The sequence below is a fragment of the Oryctolagus cuniculus genome, chromosome 17, assembly GCF_964237555.1.
Source record: "Oryctolagus cuniculus chromosome 17, mOryCun1.1, whole genome shotgun sequence".
Classification (NCBI taxonomy): domain Eukaryota; kingdom Metazoa; phylum Chordata; class Mammalia; order Lagomorpha; family Leporidae; genus Oryctolagus; species Oryctolagus cuniculus.
The window spans coordinates 43066018-43078579 of NC_091448.1; positions in this window are offsets into that span (position 1 = coordinate 43066018).

Genomic DNA, 12562 nt, shown 5'->3' on the forward strand with positions numbered 1-12562 from the left:
CTCACTGTCCACTCTGCCTGTCAAAAAAAAAAAAAATAAATAAATAAATAAAAATAAAAAAATAAAAAAAACTTAAACATCTTCCTCTGCCCTCCTGGCATGTTTATTGCAATTCCTTGTGTTACTTGGTGTTCATGCCGAGTAGTGGACTGGGCAAGGCTGGCGTCTTCTCTACAGTTACCGACTTGCTTGCTGTTTGTGTTTGCTGTGTCCACCTCTACTGAGTTCATGTCAATCAAGATGCGATTTCTTGCTGAAGCGTTTTGCTGAGTGGAAATGTTTATGACTCTCCTCTGTGTCCTAACCTCTCCTAACGTGGCCAAAGCTAGGGAGAAACAGATCCAGGGCTGCATGGTTTTAGGTCTGTGTGCCACGTCGTGCAGTGGAAAGAATGGTAGGCTTTATCTGTGAGTAGCTTCGGATGAAGGAGGGAGGTGGAAATTTAATTTACACTTAAAATTTGAGTATAGTCTTTTCTTTCATATAACTTTCCCTGGATGGTGGGGCAGGGAAGGGAAGAAAAGTATATACTTAGTGGAAAACAGTTTGTTCATCCAAAACTGTTCAATGATTTGGCTTCATCAGAGCACTTTTTTGAGGCTCAAAATTTAATCTGTGTCCAGCTTCAGCTTCTACTGAATGGTGTTCATTGTTCTTGCCCATTAAATTCGTAAACAGCACTACTTAGATTCCACTGTGACGATGAGAGACCAGCTTAGCCTACTGACTTAAAAATAAAGCAAAGGAAAACCAGCATTCATTCAAACGCCAAGAAGTAAGAAAATAAAGTCAGGCTTTGCGAGAGACGGTGCACAGGGAAGCCCTGTGTGTGCTGGCTTGGGTGTGGATGAGATGCTGACTGCAAGGGAAAGTGCATGAAACACCGAGCTCGGCCATGCCGTCCGACTTTATGGCCTGGGGAATACAGTTTCAGAATCCTTGGTTTATTAAGCAGTTATCTTTTAAAAATTTGTGTATTATTTGGCCGGCGCCGCGGCTCACTAGGCTAATCCTCCGCCTTGCGGCGCCGGCACACCGGGTTCTAGTCCCGGTCGGGGCGCCGGATTCTGTCCCGGTTGCCCCTCTTCCAGGCCAGCTCTCTGCTGTGGCCAGGGAGTGCAGTGGAGGATGGCCCAGGTGCTTGGGCCCTGCACCCCATGGGAGACCAGGAAAAGCACCTGGCTCCTGGCTCCTGCCATCGGATCAGCGCGGTGCGCCGGCCGCAGCGCGCCAGCCGCGGCGGCCATTGGAGGGTGAACCAACGGCAAAGGAAGACCTTTCTCTCTGTCTCTCTCTCTCACTGTCCACTCTGCCTGTCAAAAAAAAAAAAAAAAATTTGTGTATTATTTATTTATATGAGAGAAAGATGGGGAGAGCTCCTGTCCCCTGATTCACTCCCCAAATGCCCACGTTGGCTGGACTGGGCCAAAGCCAGGAGCTCCATCCAGGCCTCCCATGTGGCTGGCAGGAGCCCAGCTGCTTGAGTCAACACCTCTGCCTCCCAGGGCCTGCATCAGCAGGAAGCTGAGGTCGGGGGGAGGTGGGTATCAAACCCAGCACTCTGATGTAGGGGACGGCTGTCTTTGTCACCGGGCTCTGTGCTGTGGGGTTGAGGAAGGATTGCTTTTCTTTTTTCAGATTGATTGATTGATTTAAAAGCTAGAGTTACAAAGAGAAAAAGAGAGAGAGAGAGAGAGAGAGAGAGAGATCTTCCATCCGCTGGTTCACTCCCCAGGGAGCTACAAAATGCAGTACCAGGTCAGAGCTAAGCCAGGAGCCAGGAGCTTCATCCCAGTCTCCCAAGCAGCTGCAGGGGCACAGACACTTGGGTCATCATCCACTGCTTTTCCCAGGCCATTAGCTCCCAGAAGTGGAGCAACCGGGACTCAAGCCAGTAAGTACCCATGTGGGATACCCGCAGTGCTGACAGCGGCTTAACCCACTGTGTCACAACGCTGGCCCAGAAGGATTTCATTTTTTTTTTTTTTTTTGACAGGCAGAGTGGACAGTGAGAGAGAGAGAGAGACAGAGAGAAAGGTCTTCCTTTGCCGTTGGTTCACCCTCCAATGGCCGCTGCGGCTGGCGCGCTGCAGCCGGCGCACCGTGCTGATCCGAAGCCAGGAGCCAGGTGCTTCTCCTGGTCTCCCATGGGGTGCAGGGCCCAAGGACTTGGGCCATCCTCCACTGCACTCCCTGGCCACAGCAGAGAGCTGGCCTGGAAAAGGAGCAACCGGGACAGAATCTGGCGCCCTGACCGGGACTAGAACCCGGTGTGCCAGCGCCGCAAGGCAGAGGATTAGCCTAGTTGGCTCCTGGCTTTGTATCGGCACAGCTTTGGCTGTTGGAGCCAATTGGGGAGTGAACCAGCGGATGGAAGACCTCTCTCTCTCTCTCTCTCTCTCTCTCTCTCTCTCTCTGCCTCTCCTCTCTGTGTAACTCTGGCTGGCAAATAAATACATAAATCTTAAAAAAAAGAATTGATGTCATTTGCTATATCTGAGAGATTATTCAATACCTTATCCACCATCAAAGTCTGCCGCATAGTGTCACTTCTGACCATGGAGCTGATGTCATGGCAAACAGAGCGAGACCATAGGTCCCAGCTGAGAGAAGCCACCACTCTGGCCTTCAGCAGCTGGCCATGGGATGGCCTTTGGTGGCAGTGAGATGACGACATGTTTGGGTTGGACGGTGTCCTGCAGAAGGGAGCATGCGCTCTCAGTCAGCACCCAGGATGTGGTGGTGGTTGGGAGGCAGCATCCACAGGTCTGGGAGTCAGGGCTGGGAATGGGGATGGTTCCTTGTGAGCTGCTGGTCAAGCTTTTGCTCCCATCCCCACAGTGGATCCAAAGGTCTTGATTCCAAAGGGGTAGATGCTTCAGCCAGATGACGCAGCACAGGTTCCGTTTAACTGGAAGCTGAGACGGCTGCCTAGCCAATTGGAGGTTGCAGCTCTGAACCCACAGGCAAAGCAGGGGTCGGTCCTGGGGCAACGGACTCTAACTGTGAAAGAAAAGCTGGCTTGCTGTGACACAGGGAGGGGAAGGAGGAGTTTGGAATGCGGGGCATTCACTATGGTTCCCCTTGGAAAAGCCACAGCCCATAATCAAAGCCAGGTGAAAAACAGCAACCCAATTAAGGCGAGACTGTCAACGCACTTGCCTGTTCAGGATTGAAGGTCTGGGCTCCTCCAGCAGGCAGGCCCTAAAACAGCAGCGGTGCTTGCTGAGGGCAAAAATAATACGGAATGAGTAGAGGAAGAGCAGTTATAGCTAAGGGGGCACGGGGCTTGCGCTCCTGGGAGTCGCTCCCCGGGTTCTCATCACTGGGAAGCTCCCAGTTTACAACCAGGCAAGCGGTGGCCGGCACAAAGGCGCAGTGAGCACTCCTTCCTCCTTTCAAATGAATGTCTTTGTATCTATATTCGTCAAATATTTCGATGTTTGGCCTCTTGCCTATACTCTTCTCATCTATGCTGTACTGATGCAGGTTCACTTTACATCTCATTTTTAAAGTGTAGAATCACGTGGAAGGGAGAGTGAGATTCAGCTCAAGGAAGAAGGAAAGTCACCCAGACTTCTGAGGAAACAGTTGGTGTTTTTAGTGGAATGTGGTTTTGTTGTGTAAAGTAAGTGTGCCCAGGGGCCAGCGTCATAGTACAGTGAGGCAAGCTGCCACCTACGACACCGGTATTCTGTGTGAGAGGGCTGGTTTGAGTCCTGGCTGCTCTGCTTCTGATCCAGCTCCTTGCTAATGTGCCTGGGAAAGCAGCAGAGGATGGCCCAAGTCCTTGAGCCCTTGCACTCACGTGGGAGACCCAGATGCAACTCTGGGCTCCAGCCTTTGGCCTAACCCAGCCCCTGGCTGTTGTAGCCATTTGGGGAGTGAGCAAGCAAATAGAAGATCTCTCTCTCTCTCTCTCTCTCTCACACACACACACACACACTGTGCCTTGCCAAAAAAAAAAATTCTTTTTTTTAAAAGCGTGCCTAGCTAAGAAGGTGGGGGGTGCTGCAGAGGCTTGTGATGCATTGCTGGATGGCAGGGCTCTGCTGTGAAAGGTGCCTCATTAGAGCAGTGCACGGCTGTGCGAACGTCGTGGAGGGCACTGACACAGCCTGTGTGGTCTGGGTCAGTCCTCCCACACGCCCTCCTGACGTCATACGTGAGATGTACGAGGCTGTTGCCAGCACCAACAGCAGCCTGTTCTTTAAAGGTTTATTTTGTTGAAAGAGAAAGAGTGTGTGCTCTCATCCATCATTCACTCCCCAAATGGCCACAGCAGCTGGGGCTGGGCCAGGCCAAAGCTGGGAGTCTAGAACTCCATCCAGGGTCTCCTACCTGAGCTGCAGGGACCCAAGAACTTGAGCCATCACCTGCTGCCTCCCAGGATGTGTGTTGGCTGGAAGCTGAGTCAGTAGCAGGCCAGAACTTGAACCAAGGGATCCTGAGGGTGGATGTGAGCATCCCAAGCGGCATCTTAACCAGGCATACTGCTTTCAGGAAAACATTTTAAAAAGAAGATTTATTTATTTATTTGGAAGAGTGACAGACCTGTTATAGTCATAGGTGGGAGCAGGACCGGGGCCTGCCCTCACACTGTTGTAGGTTCACACCAGGAAAACTTGTTTCGGCACAGTCACCGCCGTGGTCATGCCAACCCTTTCTAAACCCTTTCCAGGCTGCTGGGAAGCACCCTGGGTCATTGCTGTCATTTAGAGCAGATTCTAGCATCTCCTGGCCATGGGAGGGGGTGTGTGTCGGAGGATGTCCTGGTGGAGCAAGGGAAGGGAGGCTTCCTCTGGGCCAGCGCAGATTGACTCGTACCCCCAAACTCGAGCTGGTAGGAACATGTCGACTGAGGCCGCCCTTCTCTTCTTCCTGTTGTGGCCTGGAGGGGGCAGGGCCTGACGTTTCCTGCAGGACACAGATCTAGGGGTGCAGGGAGGACAGACTGCGCAAAACCAGCCTCAAGCCGGCGCCACGGCTCACTAGGCTAATCCTCCGCCTTGCGGCGCCGGCACACCGGGTTCTAGTCCCGGTCGGGGCGCCGGATTCTGTCTTGGTTGTCCCTCTTCCAGGCCAGCTCTCTGCTCTGGCCAGGGAGTGCAGTGGAGGATGGCCCAGGTGCTTGGGCCCTGCACCCCATGGGAGACCAGGAAAAGCACCTGGCTCCTGGCTCCTGCCATCGGATCAGTGCGGTGCGGCGGCCATTGGAGGGTGAACCAACAGCAAAAGGAAGACCTTTCTCTCTGTCTCTTTCTCTCACTGTCTACTCTGCCTGTCAAAAAAAAAAAAAAAACAAAAAAAAACAAAAAAAAAACAAAAAAAAACAGCCTCAAGATGTTAGTGTGTCCTGGTGAAATGACTGATGGCATCCCCGAGGTACTGCCCCGTGGGTCTGGGCAGTCATTGGAGTCCCTTGGAGCATGGTGAAAGCTGTGGAGCTTCATGACCCCAGCCAGCTGCATTCGGGCCTGCGGCTGCTGACACTTGACACCAGGGCCTTGGTTAGTGTGGAGCCCACTTTGTATCTTGAGCCAAGAATCGAGGCCTGGGGGTGGCGGGAGATGGGCAGGGGTGGGAGCCAGTGCTGAGTGCCTGCCTCATCTACTACTCTGCCTTGGCTGCTCAGAACTTGTAGCTAAAACATTTAAAGAAATGGAGATTTTGAATGAAAATTAAAGAGCAAGCAATCTCAAAAAAAGAAAAAGAGTGACAGAGACAAGGAGAGAGACAGTTCACGGGTTCACAGCCCAAAAGTCTGCAACAGCCAGCTAGGGCAGGTCAGAGCCAGGAGCCAGGACCTCCATCTGGGTCTCCCACATGCATGGCAGTGACCCAAGCACCTGGGCCATCCTCTGCTGCCTCCTCAAGCGCATGAACAGGGAACCAGGTCAGAAGTGGAGCAGCCGGCATTTTGGACGCTGGAGTTGCCCTCAGCAGCTTCACCTACTGTACCACCACGCCGGCCAGCAGTATGTTTTTTCATAAGTAGGCGTGCACTCTAAAATCATGTAAAGCAACAACATAGCTGTTTATGATCCTTACCAAGTACTGTGCACTGTGTGAGCTTCCGCTGACAGCACTGTCAGCGCACACACATTGTGTTATGACAAAATGACACCAATGTCCAGGTGGCACCATAGAGACCAGATGTACGTATTTCCTGGAAATACCAGGATAACTATGTGACGAGGTACATTTAACAGGCTGAGAGGTTGTCTCTGAGTTCTAGGAAGTGGATAGCACGGAAGCACGGCTACCTTTAAGTCTTTTTAGCGTTCTGTGGCCCCTACGCTAGCTGCATGGCTGATGAGCATGTATCACTTCCAAAAAGTGGTAATAAAAAGCAGGAGCTGCTTCCAGGGTGGAGTAGGGCAGACAAGACAGGAAATGGGAGGGGCCACAGACCTTGGCACTGGGGAGTTGAAAGGAAGGTCAAGTTTGGGAAGGAATAGGAAGCTTTGTCCAGGTCCAACAGGTTGAGAATGAGCTCTTCTTTCAGAGTCATTTGTTGCAAAAAGAAAATCTTGGTAAAGTTTTCCTAGGCTTCTCCCTCCTACCCACCTCTCTGCCTTCTCCTCCTCTAAATGAATCCAAATCTAAGATGATACATTGAAGCAGTTCTTTTCAGAGCCAGATCTGGCAGACTTCCTCAAGTCTGTACAACTTTGAGTTGCATAATATGGGGCTTGTATAATAACGGCCTTAAAAATACTGATCACCTGGGGCTGGTGCTGTGGCACAGGTTAATCCTCCGCCTGCAGTGCCAGCATCCCATATGGGCGCCAGTTTGAGTCTTGGCTGCTCCTCTTCCAACCCGGCTCTCTCCTATGGCCTGGGAAAGCAGTAGAAGATGGCCCAAGTGCTTGGGCTCCTGGCTTCAGATCAGCTCAGCTCCAGCCATTGTGGCCATCTGAGGAATGAACCAGAAGATGGAAGACTTTTCTCTCTGTCTCTCTCCATCTCTGTAACTCTACCTCTCAAATAAATAATCCTTAAAAAAAAATAATGGTCACTTAAGAAAAAACCTGGATTCCTCACATGGCTTGATCATATTACAGTCTTGTTCATTGCCTTTTCATGACTCCAACCATTTCGACCTCGGCTCCTTGCCAATTCTTCCATATCCCAAATTTGACTTTCCCTCAGTTTATTATTTTCCACCAAAGTTCTACAGAAACATGACTTGGAAAAACCAGGACTAATTTAAGTGGAAGATTTAGGTAGTTTGTGCTGCAACAATGCCTCCCAAATAAGTAGATGAGTGAGAGATTGAAAAAAAAAACATAAAAGATAAGTTTGGGAGGAAAATAAGAAAGACTTGAGGAAATGTTCCAAAACACTGGTTCTACTTTGGCAGAAGGAAAAAACAAGTCGTGTGTTCAGCAGCTTTACTAGTCCTATTTCAACACAGTGAGATGTGCATCGCTTTATGAATTACTCACATATATCCATTTCAGAGCGGCCTCCTTCCCAATAACCTGTAGCTTGTTCCCGGGTCCATTGGTGGACTATAGCGGTTTCTAGTGACTCTCCTGAGTCCCGTGGGCCAGATGAGAAGTATTGTAATACTATCCTAGTATTATAGAAATGTTCAGCATTTGGCAGAGTTTTTTAAAAAAGTATTTGAGAGACAGGGAGAGAGAGAGAGAGAGAGCGCGCACACGCACCAGAGAGAGGAGAGAGAGGAAGGGAGCAAGAACGCTCCCATCAGCTGCAAATGCCTGCAGCACCCATAGCTAGCCCAGCACCAACGCTGGGAGCTAGGACCTCAGTTCAGGTCTCCCAGGCGGCTGGCAGGGACCCCACTGCTTTCAAGCTGTGGCCGCTGCCTCCCAGCGTCAGTATTTGCAAGAAGCTGGAGGCAGGTATTAAATCCGGACACCCTGACATGGGACATGGGCATCTTAACCACTAGGCCAAACGCCCACTCCGATACGGTTGTATTTTGTTTGCAAGCATTCCTGAGGATGCCACGGAAGGCCTAAGTCATGTGGGAGGGAAGGAAGGGAGACCCAAAGTCCAGCATTCACATTCCTGACTTTTTCCACTGAACGCTGCCGATCCCCTAGACCTGCTGAGGTGCTTTCCAGACCGTGCGTGGTTCCTTCTGAATGACGATTGTTCAGCACCCTAATGCCAAATCCCCCAAAGACTCCCAGAGCGCTTCCGCCAGGTGGGCGGAATTCCTGTCCTCAGCCCTCTCTGGGCACCATTCCTCAACAGTTAGTGACTCGCTGACTATCTGCTCTTCTTGACTTCTCATCAGAGAGTTTCTGTTCTGTCCTCAAAATCGCATCTGCAGGCTCCTTCAGAACCCTGGGATGGAAATGGCCTGAAGACTTCCACTCGCCCACGGGACTATGTGCCCTCTTCATTCCTCCTCACTTGCGCTGGGCCTGACTTCCCTTTTAGAGACATGTGCTGGAGCTTTTGGCTTGAGATCCCTTTTCCCAAGAGACTAAGTCAAAACATCGGCAATGACAGGCTTTGGACTGTGGTTTTAATTCTGAAGTGAGATCTGCTTCCACAGACATGCGCTGGGTGGGGTTCTTCCAACTGCTGCTGACAACTATTCCTCAACAGGCACTGTGGGGAGCAACCAAGACTAGACTAAATTACTGGAACTGCTAGGACTAATTCTATGCATCTGCTCTCCCACAATATGGCGCTGAGAGACAGCAAACAACCTCTACACAGCTGCCTCACCAGTTCGACTGATAAGCTGCAGGAGCTGATCCTGCTCCTGATTGGAGGAGAACAGCGTGCTCGGCGTGTGGGCAGCAGAGCATGGATTGGTGGAAGAGGACTATAAAGCAGGAGAGAGACACTATGCACCGGGAACATCTGAGCAGCCCCCGAGAGAGCCGGCTGGTGGTGTGCCGCTCCTCCGCGGAAGCGGGGAAAGTGGCGGGGGTGCTGCCCCTCCACGGAGGCAGGGGGCGCGGCAGCTAACCCTGGACTGCGTCGTTTCTCCGCAAGTGAGGGAACGGCAGTTAACCCGGGAAGGGCCAGGCAAAGAGAACAGTGCAGGGTCCGGTGTCGTTCCTCTGCGAATGGCGGAGCGACAAGGCACCAGTTGAGATTCTACAATTTGAATTTTTAACTTCTTATTTGAGAGAGAGAGAGACCACATGTGCTACTTCCCTCCCTGAAAGTCTGCAATAGCTGGTGCTCAGTCAGGCCAAAGCCAGGAGGCAGGAACTCAACCCAGGTCTCCCATGTGGGTGGCAGGGACCCCACTACTGGAGTCATCACCTGCTGCTTCCTAGGGTCTGCATTAGGAGGAGGCTGGAATTGGGAGCCAGAATCGGGAATCAAACCCAGTCCTCTGATGTGGGCATCTTAACTGGCAGTTTAAGTGCTAGGCTAAATTCCCACTCCAGGGTCCTGCAATTTAATGCAATTTCAAAAAAGATTTATTTATTTTCTTATTTGAAAAGTGAAATAAGAGAGAAAGAGAGACAGAGAGAGAAGATCTTCCATCTGCTGGTGCACTTCCCAAATGTTGTTGTAACAGCCAGGAGAGGCTGAAGCCAGGAACCAGGAACTCCATGTGGGTATCTCAAGTACTTGGGCCATTTTCTGCTGCTTTCTAACATGCACTAGCAGGAAGCTGGGTCAGAAGCAGAGCAGCTGAGACTAGAACTGCACTGTGGTATGGGATGCCGGCATCCCAAATGGTAGGTTGACCCCAGTCCCAATTTAATTCAATTCTGATGATCACTGCCTGGAGTTAGCACCAGATTCCACAGGTTAAGGGCTCAGTATCACAAGTCTGCACCTGCTTTGGATGCCAGTGGCAAGTCCCAGGCTGCGGCCTGTGCATCGGGGATTCCCATGTCCCCTTCCTCCAGCTTAGTCATTTGCTGGAACAACTCGCAGAGCTCCAGCCGGCACTTTACTTACACTGACTGCTTTACTCTAATGGATGCAGGTGGATGACCAGGTGGTAGGGACAAAGGGCAAGGTCCAGGGAGGGTCCCCGGCGTCGAATCTGCCATCTCATGCAGGTGCCACCTTCCTGGCATGTGGACCCATCTGCCAATCTGGACGCTTCCAGAGCCCTTGGTATCTGCAGGGTTTTGTGGAGGTTCTGTTAGGTACCTCAGGGATTAATGGATTCCATCACTGACCCTCAGGGACTAACTCAATCTCCACCTCTAACCACTCGCTGGTTTTTCCAGGGGCCAGCCCCACCTTGACACTCTCCAGGGAATCCTAAGGTGTTGGGAGCTCTGGCAGGAACCAGGAGCAAAGACCAGATATTATCACAGTAGAAGCTGTCACTCAGGAAATGACAAGAGTATCAGATTTCTGTGTTAGGAATGGGGATGCAGACCAAATCTGTGTTACCACCCACTGATTCAAGGACTTCCATTAGTCCTTGTTCCTGACTCTGTGATAATAATTTCTGTGTGCTTTCATACTGTGTATCAATAAAATTGGAGTCTCTCCAATAGCAGAATGAGTACTAGTTTAAAAACAATATGAAACAGGGACCTAGCTTTTTTAAAAAAAGTTTATTTTTATTTTTATTTTTATTTATTTGAAAGGCAGAATAAGAGAGAGAGAGAGAGAGATTCTGCCCACTGATTCAATCCCCAATATCCCCACAATAGCTGGGGCTGAGCCAGGCTGAAGCCAGGAGGCAGTAACTCGACCCAAGTCTCCCACATGGGTGACAGGAACCCAAACACTTGAGCCATCATCGTCTCTCTCTCAGGTGCATTATGGATTGGAAGCAGAGGTGGGACTTGAACTCAGGCACTCCAATAAGGTGTCCAGTTTAACCACTGAGCTACAATATCCACCCTGGTCCTAGCTTATTAAATGTTATTTACTACCCACAGTGTTCAAATTTATTGACAAAAAAGGAAAATTATAAATTTTGGGGGGGGGGTTAGCATTGTGGCATAGCAGGTAAAGCTGCAGCCTGCGATGCTGGCAGTTTGAGTCCCAGCCGCTCCGCTTCCAATCCATCTCTCTGCTGTGGCCTGGGAAAGCAGTGGAAGATGACCCAAGTCCTTGGGCCCCTGTACCCACATGGGAGATCTAGAACAAGTTCCTGGCTCCTGGCTTCAGCCTGGCCCAACCCAATTCATTGAAGCCAGGATCGGAAGTGGAGCAGATGGGACTCAAACTGGCGCCCATTTGGGATGTCGGTGCTGCAGGCCATGGCTTTAACCTGCTGTGCTACAGTGCTGGCTCCAATAAAGAAAAATTTTTTAAGATTTTTAAAAATTTATTTGAATGACAGAGTTACAAAGAGAGAGGTAGAGACAGAGAGAAAGAGAGAGAGAGCCCTTCCATTTCCTGGTTCACTCCCCAAATGGCCACAACAGCTGAAGCTGGGCCGATCTGAAGCCAGGAGCCAGGAGCTTCTTTCAGGTCTCCCATATGGGTGCAGGTGTCCAAGGACTTAGGCCATCCTCCACTGCTTTCCCAGGTGCATTAGCAGGAAGCTGGATCAGAAGTGGAGCAGCCAAGACTCGAACAGGGGCCATATGGAATACCGGTGCCACAGGCTGGGGCTTTAACCTGCTGTACCACAGTGCCAGCCCCATTAATAAATCTTTAAAAAGATTTTGTTGTTGTTGTGGAATAGGCTGTATGAGGGGTAAAGTGAGTGGGAGATGAATTTGCCAGAATCAATGATTGCATCAGAAAGCCATTGAGAAATAAGAGGGATCATCATTGCTGGCTCCTCATGTGGGCTGGGTCCGATTTCTCAAAGTTCGCCAACACTCTAACATAACAGGATGATGCAATAGCAGATGAGGGTCAAATGAATGGCTCTTACATGGGGCAAAAAGTCGGAGTCGGGGATTTGCTTCCCTCTGTGGGACCATGTGGGGTGGTGAGGCAGTGAAGGACTGGGGAGGAGAGCAGAGATGACAGTGCCTCAGAAGGCTTGGGTCTTCTATCAGTGTTGTATTTCAGTGTGATGGCAAAGTCAGCCTGGGACCCAGGTCTCCACATGTACCATTTCACAGCGTCAGGGAAGCACCTGTGTTCACGGAGTAGCAAAGAGTCTAGCTCTGCCTCTGGCTGGGAGCATGTGAATTCGCCAAGGCTTTAACCTCTTTAAAACTGTTCCTTATCTGTGGATAGGCGATACATTTGCTGGGAGGATTAAATGAGCTAAACTGGCAAAGGGCCAGAGTGTAATGAGAGATGGCCTGTTCCCACCCGCTTAGCTCTTTGCTTGTTAGCTGGAGCAAACCCCAAGCACTGCGCAACTCCCAGTGCCCAGATCACAGCAAGGGAAGGAAGGTGCCCATGCCTTATCAGGAGTTTCAGCGCCTGGCTTGTTTGTCCCGGGTCTAGTCATCCTCAGAGGCTGCGCTGGGGTCATCCTCCAACCCCCTGAGCTCAGTGCATTCCTCCGGGGATGAAGAAATAACCCATGCCCTTAAGACACAGGTTGGAGAAAGCCAATTACTGGTCATCTGCCGCCCCAGGATAAGAGGGTAGAGTGGACGCCTAGGCTGAGCAAAGGCTGCTGGTGGATACTGTGGTATTTGCAGAATGTACGATAAGAGTTGGCGGTGGG